Consider the following 17,282-nt stretch of genomic DNA (forward strand, 5'->3'; position numbering starts at 1 on the left):
TGTTTGCATTAGGTTCAATTTGAAATGTACTTGTGCTGAATAAATGTAAGAGCAATTACAATCCCTTAACCACTTAAGGACCGCCTCCTGCACATTTACGTCGGCAGAATGGCACGGCTGGGCACAAACACGTACCTGTACGTCCTCTTTAAGTCCCCAGCCGTGGGTTGCGGGCGCTCCGGTCCGAAGCTCTGTGACTGCGGCCGTGGGACCCGCGGACCCAATCGCCGCTGGAGTCCCGCGATTGGTCCCCGGAGCTGAAGAACGAGGAGAACTGTGTGTAAACACAGCTTCCCTGTTCTTCACTGTGGCGCTGTCATTGATCGTGTGTTCCCTGATATAGGGAAGCACGATCAATGACGTCACACGTCCAGCCTCGCCCCCCTACAGTTAGAAACACATATGAGGTCACACTTAACCCCTTCAGCGCCTCCTAGTGGTTAACTCCCAAACTGCAATTGTCATTTTCACAGTAAACAATGCATTTTTATAGCATTTTTTGCTGTGAAAATGACAATTGTCCCAAAAATGTGTCAAAATTGTCCGATGTGTCCGCCATAATGTCACGGTCATGAAAATGATCGATGATCGCCGCCATTAGTAGTAGAAAAAATATATATTAATAAAAATGCAATAAAACTATCCTCTATTTTGTAAACACTATAAATTTGTTGTGCAAACCAATCGATAAACGCTTATTGCGATTTGTTTTACCAAAAATAAGTAGAAGAATACGTATCGGCCTAAACTGAGGAAAACAATTTTTTTTTAATATATTTTTGGGGGATATTTATTATAGCAAAAAGGAAAAAATATTGCATTTTTTTTCAAAATGTTCGCTCTATTTTTGTTTATAGCGCAAAAAAAAAATTGCAGAGGTGATCAAATACCACCAAAAGAAAGCTCTATTGGTGGGAAAAAAAGGACGCCAATTTTGTTTGGGAGCCACGTCGCACGACCGCGCAATTGTCAGTTAAAGCGACGCAGTGACGAATCACAAAGACTGTCCGGGTCCTTTACCTGCATTTTGGTCCGGGTCTTAAGTGGTTAAAGTGTTTGTTACCCTAAAAAAAAATTATCCTGTTCCCTTAAAGTATTTTATACAGCACAGTGCTTGTGCTGTGTAATTTGCCCCCCTGTATCACATGAAATACCTGGCTGATCCTGCCTGGTTCTTCCATTGAGGCTTGGTTTCACTCTTCTTCCTCTATGGCGGAATGAAAACGAGGCTTGGCTAAGCCTCTACCTGTAAAATTAGCGGTGACTTCAATGCGTCGCCCGTGCCCTTTGAAACGTCAGATTTGACGAAACTGGTCAGGGCGGTGCTACACATTGACGTCACCACGCTCTCACGTGACCCCGGAAGCACGGACGTTCGCTGTACTTTTTTAGCCGGCTGTTTTTAAATTTAATGTTTGTACCTGTAAATGCCTTGTGAGCTTTACAATAAACCACCCACTTTTAAAAGAGGTAATGCACATTGCTGCCTTTATTTTTTTGCCAACCATATGGTCAGCGGACTGGTCCCCCTTGGAGGAAGTGTCATTACTCCTTCTGCCTACTTCAGAGGAAGAGATTCTGAGGTGTCTGGTGTGTGGACTATCCGGCTCATCACACAACCGTTGCAGAGGTTTATATCTGCAGAAGCGCTTATGACCTTGTTATCTGAGGTCCTACTCATCTGGTAAGGGTCCCCCCTTATTACTGTGTCTGACACCGGAGAAATATCCAGTGTGGTGGAGGTGTTTATCAGTTTCACACTCTGTCCTCACACTTCCAGCTGCCATTCGTGTGGAATCTGGACTACCACTCCTTTCAACCTCCTTGGTCCTATTCACTTGTGCTTAACACATTTCCTTCATTTTTCTTATTCCTTTTGGACATTTTCTATGTTTGCCTATCAAGGACACTCATCACGTTTTGTCACGATTTTGAGGCTTAGCCATTTTATATATATTTATTGTGTTCAACAATATACTCAATTTTTAAAAGCACTAGGTATTGTATATGTACTGTCAGCTTTTTATATTTGTTTATTTTATATACAGAGCGACTCTCACTTATTGGTGACATATTATATATGGTTATATATTGGTGTTTTACTCAACAATACCTGTAATATGATTACCTAACACTTCAGTTCACTTAGCGCAACTATAATTGTTCTTTCCATGGTTCTTCCATCCCCTCTGTAAAGTGACCATGGTTAATCATGGTCAGTTTACGTACCTTCGTCATCCTCAGCTCTCCTCTGTCCCCCTCTGTGCTCCTCTCCCCCTCCCTCCCTGCCTGTCCTCTCATAACAGCGCCATTCTTCTCCCTTCCGCTGCTATAAATCTATGCATGTTTATACCATCCCCATTGTTAGATAACATGTGTCCTAGTGTCTGTGCTTTATAAAAAAAAATTGATTTCTACCTGATTTCACAGCACCTCCTGGCGCTCACGTGACTCCTCAGCTCTCTTCTACTCTCCTCCCCGGCTAATGAGGAAGGAGAGCTGTCAGACAGGGAGAGGAGAGAGTCAAGGAGTCACGTGAGTGCCGGAAGGCGATGTAAAATCAGGTAAAAATCTGCATTTCTTTTTTTATAAAGCACAGACACACACATGTTATCTAACAGAGCTATGGTATAAACATAGTGGCTTAACAACAGGAATGTGCAGTCAGGTGTGGCAGAGCCTCACCTGCCATGAACATTTAAAAAAACATATGTTTTTATTAAAAAAGAGAAAAATTAATCGAGCTTCGAAGTCCTTCCCCACCACTGGTAATTTGGGGCTCCTATGACCTCTGGTTCTGGAGATACAGGTCTCCTTGCACAGCCTGCCAGAAGTTACATACAGAGTGGCCAGTTTGAATACAACTGGTATACTCTGTTTAAACCAGACTGAGAGGATGAGCTCACAGTGCCTCTCATCACTTCTTGTCAGAGGCACTGTGCTCAATGAACAGTTTGGAGTCTTGGACCAATGGTAAAGTACCATTAGCCCCAGCTGTCCAATAAAAATGCTGCAGTGAAGGTACACCTCTCACTGCACTGTCATAGAAGGGGCATATGTCTAAAAGACAAATGCTCCCTTCCTGCCCAGCCCTCTTAACTAGAAGGAAATAACATATGGGTATAAGATTAACCCACAATCCAATGTTTTTTTAACACAATTGAGAGGGGGGATTGATAATCTTCTGCTGCTGAAAAGATACTGTTATAATCAAGCTAAATCATTTATTTATATGCTATATGTTATAAAATAATAATTTATTATATATATATATAATGTATATGTGTGTTTTAGCAGACAACGTAGGGAATAAAATGGTGGTCATTGCAACTTTTCATGTTACAGGGTATTTGCACACCAATTTTTCAAATGCGTTTAAAAAACAAAAACAAGTTTCATGAATACAGAAAAAACACTAAAGATAATCCGATTTTTTTTTTTTTTTTTTTTTAATTGTATAACGTGAAAGATGATGTTACGCCAAGTAAATGGATACCTAACATGTGACACTTTAAAATTGTGCACACTCGTGGAATGGCGCCAAACTTCAGTACTTACAAATCTGCATAGGCGCTGCATTTTTTATTTTTTTTTACAGGTTACATGTTTAGAGTTAGAGTAGGTCTAGTGCTAGAATTATTGCTCTCACTCTAACGGTCGCAGCGTATGTAACCTGTGTGTATCTGGTTTTGATACTTGCCAGTGCCTCACCAGCCACTGCACATCCCTGTTTTTGCAAACCTCAGACATGAAGTGTGAACAAATCCATCTATAGTGTGTACTCAATCCAGGGCACTTAGGCTGGCTTCACACTGAAGCCTCAGCCGCGGTGACGGTCTAGCCGCGCTATTTGTAGCGCGGCTATACCATCGTTTTTACCGCGATATTCGGGCGCTAGCGGTGAGGTTTTAACCCCCGCTAGCGGCCGAAAAAGGGTTAATACCGCCCGTGTTGCGGCGGTATTACCGCGGTATTACAGCGGTATTACCGCGCTTTCCCATTGATTTCAATGGGAAGGCGCGGTATAGGAGCGGTGAACACACCGCTCCTATACCGCGATAAAGAAGCGGCTAGCAGGACTTTTCGAGCGTTCCTGCTAGCGCGCCGCTTCAGTGTGAAAGCCTTCGGGCTTTCACATTGAAGAGTACAGGGCATGATTTTTCATGCGGTATAGCAGCGCTATTTTTAGCGCTGTACCGCATGAAAAACGTCCCAATGTGAAAGGGGCCTAAGTGTAATTTTTGCCTGCTGCTTCATTCCTCCTATCAGCATGAATCACTTCTGACAAGTTTTCTTGACACCGATAGATAAAAAGTGACTATAGAGGGCGCAGAAGAGGCTCTTGTTTATATCATGTGCAGACACCAATAGTTCCAGCCTTATCTAAGGGAAAGGGGCCACAACAGTGATCAGCCAGGAGTCTCTTGGACACAATTGTCACCCTATGTAGCTAAAATTGGCAGTATCCAATGATGACCATGTGATGTTTATGGGTATCTTTAGTTCTTTAGTACAGCTTAGCATCTAAAAGCAATTTGAGGGGAATTCAGAGCTTTGAGAGCAGCAACAGGAGGCATAAGGAGGAGGAGGAATGGAAGAGAAACAATTAGAACACTGTGCGCTCTACTTTCTGGTGCCAACTGAAGAGGAAGATCATTTATACAAATTGGGTTATTCAATCTGCACAAATTAAAGAAAATATGTGAGTTACAAAAGAAATTAGTTTGTTGTAATTAAAGATGCACTCTATTTAAAACTAAAATTTAAGCCTACAGGTTAAATTGTAAGCATTGCATACCTGCTTAGTTCCTAAAGCTGAAGAAAGATATAAAAGACATGCATTTATGCAGTGTAATCATCAATACATCATTAAATTTTTAAAATAGCATGGTGTTGAATTTTTACTTTGTGCCAGTCTCAGGAAGTCTGTGTAGTCCCCGTACCATAGAACTCAGCCTATGGGAGGAAGAAGCAGCTTAAAGTGATAGTAAAGGCATATTTTTTTTTTAAATAACAAACATGTTATACTCGCCTGCTCTGTGCAGTGGTTTTGCACATAGTAGCCCCAATCCTCCTCTTCTTGGGCCCCTCACCGGTGCTCCTGGCCCCTCCCTTCTGCCAAGTGCCCCCATAGAAACAGCTTGCTATGGGGGCAACCAAGCAAGCTTGCTCCTGAGCCATTGCTCTGTGTGTCCTTTCACGAGTGTGGCTCAGAACCACTCTCTCCTCATTGGCTCACTGGCTGTGATTGACAGTAGTGGGAGCCAATGGCTCAGCCAGTGAGGAGGAAGAGACTTGAGAGAGCCGCTGCTCTCATGCACATCCCTGGATCAAGATGAGCCTTTACAACCACTTTAAGGAGCCAGTCAGTTGGTCTGCAGTGCTCATGTGTTACCAGTGAGATACAGACAGGTGGAGAGAGCTGAGTGACAGAGATGCGCTCATCAGCATTCTGCTTTTCTTTCCAATTTCCATTCTTAGACTAGGGGACTAGAGAAAAATCTTCTGTGATGTGTGGCAAGGTTGTGTAAGTCTGTGTAACTCTTGTAAGTACAGACATATTAATAATTTGGTAGGTAAAATGAGCTCTTTATATTTATTGTACCCATGTGTTTAGCTGTTTCTGGACAAAAAGTTGTTCTAAAGTCCAAAGGTTTTTTACCCTAATACAATATCTTAATTTTCCATTGCTGTGCCTGTCTGCAGCCCTGCTCTCTCCTTTCTTCCTCTTCTTACAGGACACATATGCAGCAGCAGGAGCCATTGTTTCAATCTGATGTCAGTAAGTGAGTAGGGAGCTGGGGTAGTGGGTGAGCTATCTATAGACGCACACAGCCTGGTTTGAGAGGGCACCCACACAGCTTGTAATGGGAGCACATGAAGGAGAGGAGTGGACAGTGTCGGTGGGGAACTCCAGGAGAGGAGGTAAGGGGCTGCTTTACACAATATCCTTGCACAGAGGGGGAAAAAATGTAGCTTTTACATTTTCTCAGTAGTCTTTCACTTGCATGCCTGATATAACACATGGCGTGTGCAAAGTAGTTTTTCATAGCTATCCTTCCCATTCTTGCTGACAGTTTCAGCATGCAAAAGAGAGGAAGTTATGCAGGACACCATTTTGCACAAGGGTGCAATGTCAAAATTTAAACGGTTTGTTATTTATTAACTCCATACAGGTTAAGCCATTATATTTAGTAGGGATTTAGCTGGAATTTTGTAAAATTAGCTGTGTTTTTATCTGCTAATATAGTTTTAGTGTATTTTTTGCCAATATATTCATTTGATAAACATTTGCACAAATACCGTGGGGTCTTAAAAATCAGTTAAAGAAGAGGTAAGAATCCGCGCTTAGGCTGTGTATGAAAGAGCTGCTGTAGAGACCAGTAAAAATAAACAAACAGTGTGGTGGTGGCGCTGCTATAACAATTAATATTAAATAGAGTGTGGGTGTAGTGGTTGTTAAACCTGTGTTGGGTACCTAATTAAGGGATGAATCCAATAGGCGTGGACCCCCTTCTTGGAATCACACAGAAAAGGTGTGTATAGGTTACCCCATTAATAGTGCCACAAAAAACTTGCTGGGAAATATGTGACTGAGTTGGTGAACCTCCACCATTAGTTGGTGTCCAAAAAAACCTCTGCGTTAATAAGAGAAATAAATAAAGTCAGGACCCTGTGCAGGCCAGCAATGAGAAGTGAACCTGTGATCAAAAAATAAAATAAAAATATATAATAATGCTCAGGTGTGCCTCAAAACATATTACACCTTCCTACGTGCCTTGATTTGGTTCCTAATTCCTAAAGGGCCAATCCTGTGAATGCTTAGTGACACAAACATAAAAACATTTAAGTAATATAAATATATACGACCTCCATTGACTCCTAATAGAAGTGTGAATATAAATGATAATGGCAAAAAAATATATATAATAAAACAACAAGTGTGAGGTCAGGACCCTGTGCAGGTCAACAAAAAAAAGTGGCTGGGACAGTAAGCCCTGTTCGAGTATCACTACTTAAAAAAATAGGCCACCAGGATATTACAGACAAATAGATATAGGAAATCAGAGATTGTTCAGTAAAGACAGGAATAAAGATCCCCTGTGACAGTGCAAAAAATCCTTACGTTTGACAACTCAATGTGCCATGGGGGTTACACTATTCCTGCTGGAGATGGTAGAATCAGAGTTCAGATACCAGGTACAGTCCCTGAATGCAAAGTATAGCAGAATATAAATGGTCACTTGGTGTGTCGATCCCTCGCAATCCAATGATCAGTGACTTTTGTGCTCCCCCGCTTGGGTCCCCACTCACCAGATGTCGGTACCCCCAGGGGGCAAACAGCGGTTGGTGGTAGTACCTCGATCACTCCTGTGGTGCAGTGCTTTGTGTTGAATCCTGTGCAGTGCAGCTCCTCAGAGATGTAAACCATTGGGGGTATACCCCGGGCAGCAATGATGATGTCACTCAGAAATGCAAAAAAGGGAGGTCCACATAGCGTGATATGTTTAAAAACTTCCAAAATTGTATTTGTTTTTTAAAAAACACTTAGTGGAGAAAGCACTGGGTACCTCCCAAAAAATAAATAAAATATTTTTTGTCAAGCCGAGCAGCTGACAGCTGGGATGGTAGCGTGCGTGCGTGTGTGCGTCCGTACGTGCTTGTAGGATGGTCATCTGACGCGTTTCGTCATGTGACTTTTTCAAAGGTGATACAAGCACCGTACGTCCTTAGTCATTTTATATACAGCGGCAGATGCGTCCCGCCCTCCAGCGGGGAAATAGAAGATGGCGATTGGATATAGCAAATCCCCTAAACAATCCTCCCACCTGTTAACCCTTAGGGATACCAAATGTGGGAAGCAGGGACAGCATATGCCGCCGTCTTTAATCCATCATTAGCATAACAATACATGATTGGTATAGTAAGAAAATACAACAAATATTAATGGCAATAGCATATAGAGAACTATGTTAGCGACTGTGATAGAAGTTTAAATAATAAGTATTAGATATTGTTTCATTTAATATACTCACAGTTTCTATGCATAAACCATAGGCTTAGGTGTAATTAGAAATCAAGGAAGTACTTATTATTTGCAATAATAAGGGGTTTACCTTCTGTATGAACCAGAACTATGAACCATAATTAAATAAAAAATATGATAAAATATAAGAAGTGAGCGGCACCAAGAAGTCCAGCTCGGTCTTAAATTCAGTGACAGATGTGAAGGAATATATATATATATATACTGTGTATATATATATATATATATATATATATATATATATATTGTTTTTTTTAACCTCCTGTGTAGGTGTATAATGAGAGCATGGAGTAAAAGTTGGTATGCCAAAATCCATCAAGAAGATCAGGTATACCATACAGGTGGGCCAAATCTATGTAGTAGTCTTAAGGGGAAATATAGTTGGATCAGATATATATAACAAGAGGTGGGATGCCTCCTGTTTAATGACCGATAGAGTCGATCACTCTTGGGCTCGTATATAAATGTCAATGAGACACCAGGAGTGCCAGAAGAGGTAGGTATACATATTATAAATGAACCCCCCTACAGCCCAAATGGGATTAAATTGATGAAACATCATATCAAAAATGAAATAAAAAAATATATATTATAAAAATATAGGGCCAAATCCACAGAAAAGCTGCCTAACTTAACTTTTCAGAGTTAAGTTACACGGCCGCAATTCTCCGAATTTAGGTAGCGATCCTCAAAGCACTTACCCGGAAAATTGCGGCAGTGCAACTTAACTCCGTGCATCCTAAGGCGTTCCTAATTAAAATGGGCGATTCCCATTAAAATTAGGCGCGCTCCCGCGCCGGACGTACTGCGCATGCGTGTGACGTCATTTTTCCCGACGGGCAGCACGCGAACGTAATTTACGCCGGCCTTTGTGGATTGCGACGGGACAATAAAGTTGGGACGGGTTAAAAAAAAGTTACGCGCCGGAAAAAAAAAAACAAAATTTAAAAAAAAACGCGGCGATCGAAAAAAAGGTCTGGTTTTACATGGTGTACTAACTTTACACATTGTAAAACCAGCCCTAATTTTGCGCAAGCAAATCGTAACTTACGCAGAAAACACAAAGCTTAAAAGCTTTGTGGATCTGCTTAAGTACTCATTTGCATACGCTAGGCGGCATTTCGACTCGAAATGCCCCCAGCGGCAGATGCGGTACTGCATCTTAAGATCTGACAGTGTAAGTGTCTTACAGATGTCAGATCTTCTGCCTAACTTTGGAAAAATCCTTTTGAGGATCGTTTCCAAAGTTAGGCACAGAGATACGCAGGCTGAACAGCAGTTCCGCCTGCGTATCTCTTTTGTGGATTTGGCCCATAGATACTAATGTGGTGGGAGTTTGATGGCCCTTGCCATGGAATCTAACAGGAAGATAGCCAATGAGAGAGTAACCTGCCCTCCCTAAAGGTAGTCTGATGCATCAGGCAACAGTCTGTATAAAAAGTCTACCCTATGGTGGATCCTATATTAGAGAGTGGGGAATCCACTAGAGCCATTACCCCTTACCATGTGGGGCAACCTAAAAATACAATATAATAACTTGAAGAAAGGTAGGAGTAGTCAATACAGGTGTTGATCTAGAACAGGGGTCTCAAACTCAAATTACCTGAGGGCCACAAGACAAGTTTTCATATGCCATGGGGGGCCGCATGCAAACTTTCAAACTTCAAAAACAACAGTACTGGTGTCAGCGAGCGCATTATTACCACCAGCACTGGTGTAAGGCAGGGTTTGACAAATTTGCTTGGAATCTAGGAGCCAGCTAAAAAAGTTAGGAGCCAGAAAACGCACCCCGTCCCGACGAGCTTGCGCGCAGAAGCGAACACATACGCGAGCAGCGTATGTGTTCGGTGTGTTCAAACCACACATGTGAGGTATCGCTGCGATTGGTAGAGCGAGAGCAATAATTCTAGCCCTAGACCTCCTCTGTAACTTAAAACATGCAACCTGTAGATTTTTTTAAACGTCATCTATGAAGATTTTAAAGGGTAAAAAAGTTTGTCGGCATTCCACAAGCGGACGCAATTTTGAAGCGTGACATGTTGGGTATGAATTTACTCGGCATAACATTATCTTTCATAATATTAAAAAAAATGGGGATAACTTTACTGTTGTCTTATTTTTTAATTAAAAAAAAGTGTAATTTTTTCCCAAAAAAGTGCGCTTGTAAGACCGCTGCGCAAATACGGCGTAACAGAAAGTATTGCAACGATCGCCATTTTATTCTCTAGGGTGTTAGGATAAAAAATATATATAATGTTTGGGGGTTCTAATTAGAGGGAAGAAGATGGCAGTGAAAATAGTGTAAAATGACATTAGAATTGCTGTTTAACTTGTAATGCTTAACTTGTAATACCAACGGCCACCACATGATGGAGCTAGCTCACATCTGGTGGTAATAACTTGTAATACCAAGGGCTCACCACCAGATAGCACCAGCTCACAAAAACAAAAAAAAAAAAATTTTTTTTTTTTTTTTACTCTTTGCTCCCCCCACTTCCACCCTGCCTGCGGGCCATTTATAACTGGTCCGCGGGCCGCAAATGGCCCGCGGGCCGGTACTTTGAGACCACTGATCTAGAACAGTAGCTGGGAGTCAAATAGTAGGAGTCCCCAAATATGGGTTAGGTTAGAAAACATCAACCCATAGATATATTTTGGAAGAGTATGTATGGTCTAGAAATTAGAAATAAAGCAGTTCAAATCAATATCCAGGTTGAGGCCTCCAGGGGCTAGAGACCCCAACCTGTGTATCCAACGGGTCTCATTTTGTGAGACCTGGATCTTTTTGTTACCCAACCACCCCCCCCCCCCGCAAGTGTTCATTGATAATGTCAACCCCATAAAACGTGAGGTAAGATGGATCCTTATGATGTTTTTCCTCAAAATGTCTAGAGAGACTATGTTTTGGGAATCCATTACGTATGTTTTTATTGTGCTCACGTATTCTTACGCGTAAGGGTCTGGTGGTACGGCCCACGTACTGGAGTCGGCAAGGGCACTCTATGACATAGGTCACATGTGTGCTATTAAAAGTAATAAGTTCTTTTATCTGGAACTCTCTATTATAGACATGGGACTTGAATGTTGTCTTTCTCCGAGGTTGGGGTTTATTTGTTTTGCATGGTAGACATCTCTGGCATCTGTAGAATCCTTTAGGTTCTGGACAAATATTCACTTCCCTGGGAGGATCAAGTACATTGTGGACAAGATGTGTTCGTAATGTTGGCACTCTACGGTAAATGAATTTAGGTCGTGATGGCAATAACGCTGCTAAAGTTCTGTCCTCTTTCAAAATGGGCCAATACTTTTTAAAGATCTTTTCCAATTGTTGGTATTGGTTGCTGTATTCTGTAATAAAAGCCATGTCCATGGTAGGTGCTTGATGAAGCTTCTTCTTGTTGAGCAAAGCTCCCCTATCCATCTCACGAATATTAATTTTCAGTTTCGTCAGCATATCTAGTTTGTAGCCCTTTTCTAAAAATCTTGTAATGAGAACTTCAGCTTGGGTATCATAGTCCTCCAACCGATGGCAGTTCCTCCTGATCTTAAAAATCAGTAGCACCTTCTTTTTATTCTAAAGGTCATATGGTTTCAGAAAATATATGTTTTGGGGGGGGGTCTTTCACAAATTCTTCGTCTTGCCACCTGACTGTACAAAATGGAGCACAGGGCCTGGCAGCGAAAGGGTTAACCACTTAACCCCCGGACCATATTGCTGCCCAAAGACCAGAGCACTTTTTGCGATTCGGGACTGTGCCGCTTTAACTGACAATTGCGCGGTCGTGCGACGTGGCTCCCAAACAAAATTGGCGTCCTTTTTTTCCCACAAATAGAGCTTTCTTTTGGTGGTATTTGATCACCTCTGCGGTTTTTATTTTTTGCGCTATAAACAAAAATAGAGCGACAATTTTGAAAAAAAATAATATTTTTTACTTTTTGCTGTAATAAATATCCCCCAAAAATATATAAAAAAAAATGTTTTTCCTCAGTTTAGGCCGATACGTATTCTTCTACATATTTTTAGTAAAAAAAAATCGCAATAAGCGTTTATTGATTGGTTTGCGCAAAAGTTATAGCATTTACAAAATAGGGGGTATTTTTATGGCATTTTTATTAATATATTTTTTTTACTAGTAATGGCGGCGATCAGCGTTTTTTTTTCGGTACTGCGACATTATGGCGGTACATTGTATGAAAAGAAAATCAGCATTTCCCCCGCTGACAGGACCGAGAGCTGTGTGTTTACACACACAGCTCCCGATCCCCGCTCTGTAACGAGCAATCGCGGGTGCCCGGCGGCGATCGAGCCCGCCGGGCACACGCACGGGAGTCGGGGGCGAGCGGGGGGCACGTGCCCCTAGTGGCCGCTCGAAAAGCGGACGTATAGCTACGACCTGCCACCGTATAATGATGGTGGCTAGTCGGCTAGTAGTTAAAGAAAAGAAAAATGAATACTATAGTTATATGTAGTAATCACCCACGGTTGTCAGAATGCAATTTTTTTTTTTTTGCAAAAGCATATGTCAGGGAGAATAAAAAACAAAACCATATTCATTACTTCTCTGCATTATACACCCATGTTTTATCTCACATCACTAGGAGTACAGGAGTTAGGTTTCTCCTGACTACATTAGTAAGAGCTACAGGAGGCGGGATAAACTTTGATTGGTTAAGGGTTGCCAGGTATGCAAATGTTGTGACTGAAGGACGTGTAAGCTAGATAAATTACATAGAAAGACACATGTTATGCAATTTGGAACACGCATAACACATTTCAGAAAATAGTTTTGCGTTTGGAAATGGTATTGGTAACTTTGTTGAGTGATCTGTATTTTATTTGAATTTTTTGTGTATGTTAAAGGTCACTACAACTTGTAATGGGTGCTCGTAACATGTGCCCTTTAAACAACACAGTATCTGGTTAAGACTATACTTTCAGGGATCATTTCTATAGTTTTTGACTGTCGAAATGTGCTCTAAAGTGTACAAACTCACCAATCACAATGAAGAGTGTTAGTCTTTCTTTCTGAGCGCGAAGTGGGCTTACAGTGCTGCTTTTAATTGTAGCTGCTGTTAGTTGTTGATGACCGTTCTCTGCTTTTATTTTGAAGGCAAGGAGGAAAGAAACACAAGCTGAGTGATTGTTTTATTGGGTCTAAATAATAGAGCATTATGTACTTACCTGGCAGGGGGAGACACCATGATCATAAAGGTGGTTCTCCCAGGGCAAGGCTCGGCCATTGCACTCTGGTCGTGGTGTCTTCTCTGCCGCCTTTTGGCTAGGACTATGTGTGGTATCTATCCTTATCAGTTGTCAGAGGAGCGCTGAAGCACCTCCTACATGGGGAGGGTGGATGCAATCCAATGACGTCATTGCACCTGGAAGGATGGTTTCAGCAGGGACTACGCTGCCCGACAGATACTGGGGGCCGGCCCATGGTTGAGTCTGAGCCATCTGGAAGGGTGCTTCTGGTGAGGATGGGTGTTGGTCTTTTTGCCGAGTTCTAGTCTGGCCTGCTGGCTGGTGTAAGTGCTATCTCTGTCAGCGATCCGGTTGGAGGAGCTGGTAATGCCCTGTGGTAGGACGGGGTAGAACCATGCAAATCCGCCGGGTTGACGGAGGGTCTGGAGGGGCTAGCATTGGTGGAGGCTGCTACCTGAGCGGCAGTTCTCCCCAAGAAAACCTTGAAGGGCTCTCTAGCTGGCAGGGGTGGAGGGCTGCACTGGCCGGTCGGGGGGTCGGATATGGAACGAAAAGCCTATGGTGCATGTGCCCCTGGAGTAGTAGTCCTGGGGTATCTGAAGATCACTGTGTGTGAGGGACACATTGATTTAAGATACCATGGTCACTGCACCAGATACACGCTTTTTTTAGCACCTGCCTCCTGGGCCGGGCCTTTTGGCTAGGACCGGAGGAATTTTTTATTCCTGGCCGGAGGGCCTGGTCATTGTTTCACCACAATGGCCACTTCTTTCACTCTCCTCTCCACTATCCCTTCCCCCACTTTATTTAATTTAAGCCTTCTGGCTTAGTTCGCCTGCTCTCATGGGGTCTCCCTTCGGGGGAGCCCCACCTAGTACTGGGAGGGTTCTGTTTCGGCAGTCCCTCCGAGGAAGTTGGGTCCGTGTCGGGCTCGGACCACAGTACCTCAGTCCCCGTCTGGAGCCTAACGCCCCGGGGGATCAGGGTTTGGGTCCCTCTTCACAGGAGGACCACTTGACGTTGCACCCGTCTGCACGTTTTTGTGAACACTCTTTATGTGCACATTTTTTCTGCACCGGGTGGAGTTTTTGGGTGTGTTCACACGCCATAGGCTTTTCAAAAAATAAATAAAAAATCTGTTCTCATCAGTTGTCAGAGGAGCGCTGAAGCACCTCCATTGGGAGGGTGGATGCAATCCAATGACATCATTGCACCTGGAAGGGTGGTTTCAGCAGGGGCTATGCCGTGCTGCCCTATAGATGCTGGGGGCCGGCCAATGGTCGAGTCTGAGCCATCTGGAAGGGTGCTCCTGGTGAGGATGGGTGGCTGCACTTGGTCTTGGTTTTTTTGCCGAGTTCTAGTCTGGCCTTCTGGCTGGCTGGTGTAAGTGCTATCTCTGTCAGCGATCCGGTAAGAGGGGCTGGTACTGCCCTGAGAGTAGACGGGGTAAGGCCATGCAAATCCGCCGGGTTGACGGGGGGTCTGGAGGGGCTAGTATTGGCAGAGGCTGCTAACTGGAGCGGCAGTTCTCCCCAAGAAAACCTTGAAGGGCTCTCTATCTGGCAGGGGTGGAGGGCTGGTCGGGGGGGTAGATTTGGAAGGAAAAGCCTATGATGCATGTGCCCCTGGAGTGGCAGTCCAGGGGTATCTGAGAATCACTGTGTGTGAGGGACACTTTGATTTAAGGATACCATGGTCACTGCACCAGCTACACGCTTTTTTTTTAGCACCTGCCTCCTGGGCCGGGCCTTTTGGCTAGGACCGGAGGAATTTTTTATTCCTGGCCGGAGGGCCTGGTCATTGTTGAACACAATGACCACTTCTTTCACTCTCCTCTTCACTGCCCCTTTCCCCCACTTTATTTAATTTATTGCCTATGTTTTGTCACGTTTTTTGTTGTGCACGTTTTGTGTCACTGTGTGATTAGTAGGGTGCGGGTTCTCGGGCCAGCCCTGAACGTCTTGGGAGTCGGTGGACATGGCCTTCTGGCTTAGTCTGCCTGCTCTCATGGGGTCTGCCTTCGGGGGAGCCCCACCTAGTACTGGGAGGGTTCTGTTTCGGCAGTCCCTCCGAGGAAGTTGGGTCCGTGTCGGCTTTGGTTGCTCGGACCACAGTACCTCAGTCCCCGTCTGGAGCCTAACACCCCGGGGGATCAGGGTTTGGGTCCCTCTTCACAGGAGGACCACTTGACGTTGCACCCGTCTGCACGTTTTTGTGAACACTCTTTATGTGTGTGCACATTTTTTCTGCACCGGGTGGAGTTTTTGGGTGTGTTCACACGCCATAGGCTTTTAAAAAAAATAAAAAACAAATAGCTCTGGTTTCTCTTCAGAACGAAGGAAATCTTCTCAGCCCTTTGGCTAAGATCATTTGTTGTACCTGTTCTTATCAGTTGCCAGTAGGTGGTGCTATGCTGACCATCCCTAGTACTCTGCGAGGGGGAAAGAGATGGCGGTCGGCAGATGCTAAGCCTGCTGGCGTGGAGGTGAAAGCCTTCTGAATTGGACAGAGAAGCATGAGGTCGAAGCTGGAGGGCTGGGCCCTTGGCCTCTGGTCTGGATTTGGTGGTGCCTGCCCCAGTCAGTTGTTCGGGAGAGGACCCTTGCTCCTCTTTTCGCCGGGAGGAGCGGGTAGTATTTCCCGAATGTGATTAGGTGGGAGGGATGGGGGTTGTGGGTAGTAGCCTGCTTAGATGGGCTCTCCCCGACCTCTTCTCCTACCTTCCTGGCTGGGAAGGGTGCTGCTGGTCCACACCGGGGGTCAGGGACCGTTGAAAAGCCTGTGGAGATAGTGCCCCTGAAGTGGCGGTCTAGGGGTGCCATACATTGCACGAGTGTGTGAGGGGCACTCATCGTTTGGCACCCTGGTCACGATCTCCACAAACACACTTTTTAACAACTGCCTCTAGGGCTGAGCCTTTTGGCTAGGACCAGAGGAATTTTTGTTCCTGGCCGGAGGGCCGGCCATCGTGTTGCACGGAAACAGAACCCTCCCAGTACTAGGTGGGGCTCGCCCGAAGGGAGACCCCATGAGAGCAGGCGAACTAAGCCAGAAGGCCATGTCCACCCACTCCCAAGACGTTCAGGGCTGGCCCGAGGACCCGCACCCTACTAATCACACAAAAAAAGACAAAAAAGTGACAAACACAGGCTTAAATAAAATAAAGTGGGGGAAGGGATAGTGGAGAGGAGAGTGAAAGAAGTGGCCATTGTGGTGAAACAATGACCAGGCCCTCCGGCCAGGAATAAAAAATTCCTCCGGTCCTAGCCAAAAGGCCCGGCCCAGGAGGCAGGTGCTAAAAAAAAAGCGTGTATCTGGTGCAGTGACCGTGGTATCTTAAATCAATGTGTCCCTCACACACAGTGATCTTCAGATACCACTGGACTGCCACTCCAGGGGCACATGCACCATAGGCTTTTCGTTCCATATCCGACCCCCTGACCGGCCAGTGCAGCCCTCCACCCCTGCCAGCCAACCCGGCGGATTTGCATGGTCCTACCCCGTCGTATCCCAGGGCATTACCAGCTCCTCCTACCGGATCGCTGACAGAGATAGCACTTACACCAGCCAGCCAGAAGGCCAGACTAGAACTCGGCAAAAAGACCAAGACCAAGCGCAGTACCCATCCTCACCAGGAGCACCCTTCCAGATGGCTCAGACTCAACCATGGGCCGGCCCCCAGTATTCTGTCGGGCAGCACAGCGTAGTCCCTGCTGAAACCATCCTTCCAGGTGCAATGACATCATTGGATTGCATCCACCCTCCCCATGTAGGAGGTGCTTCAGCGCTCCGCTGACAACTGATAAGGACAGATACCACACCCAGTCCCAGCCAAAAGGCCGAGAAGCGGCAGGGAAGACAACCACGGCCACAACCACAACCACAAGCACGGCCTAGAGTGTGCAATAGCCGTGCCTCGCCCTGGGAGAACCACCTTCATGATCATGGTGTCTCCCCTGCCAGGTAAGTACATAATGCTCTATTATTTAGACCCAATAAAACAATCACTCAGCTTGTGTTTCTTTCCTCCTT

The 17,282-nt window shown here is 44.6% G+C and overlaps 1 protein-coding gene, 2 non-coding genes and 1 pseudogene across 3 annotated transcripts in view; 3 read left to right on the forward strand and 1 right to left on the reverse strand.

Moving 5' to 3' along the window:
- PPM1E (protein phosphatase, Mg2+/Mn2+ dependent 1E) overlaps positions 1 to 17,282 on the forward strand; it is a 313,369-nt gene that overhangs the window by 198,505 nt on the left and 97,582 nt on the right. The window lies entirely within an intron of this gene.
- Positions 12,971 to 13,189, forward strand: LOC120930046. Its single transcript, XR_005747579.1, has one exon. It is a non-coding gene; the product is annotated as a small nucleolar RNA U3 (small nucleolar RNA).
- LOC120929855 lies at positions 13,222 to 13,387 on the forward strand. Its single transcript, XR_005747524.1, has one exon. It is a non-coding gene; the product is annotated as a U1 spliceosomal RNA (small nuclear RNA).
- On the reverse strand, positions 17,048 to 17,221 carry LOC120929891 (annotated as a pseudogene).

The sequence above is a fragment of the Rana temporaria genome, chromosome 2 (genome assembly GCF_905171775.1).
Source record: "Rana temporaria chromosome 2, aRanTem1.1, whole genome shotgun sequence".
NCBI lineage: Eukaryota > Metazoa > Chordata > Amphibia > Anura > Ranidae > Rana > Rana temporaria.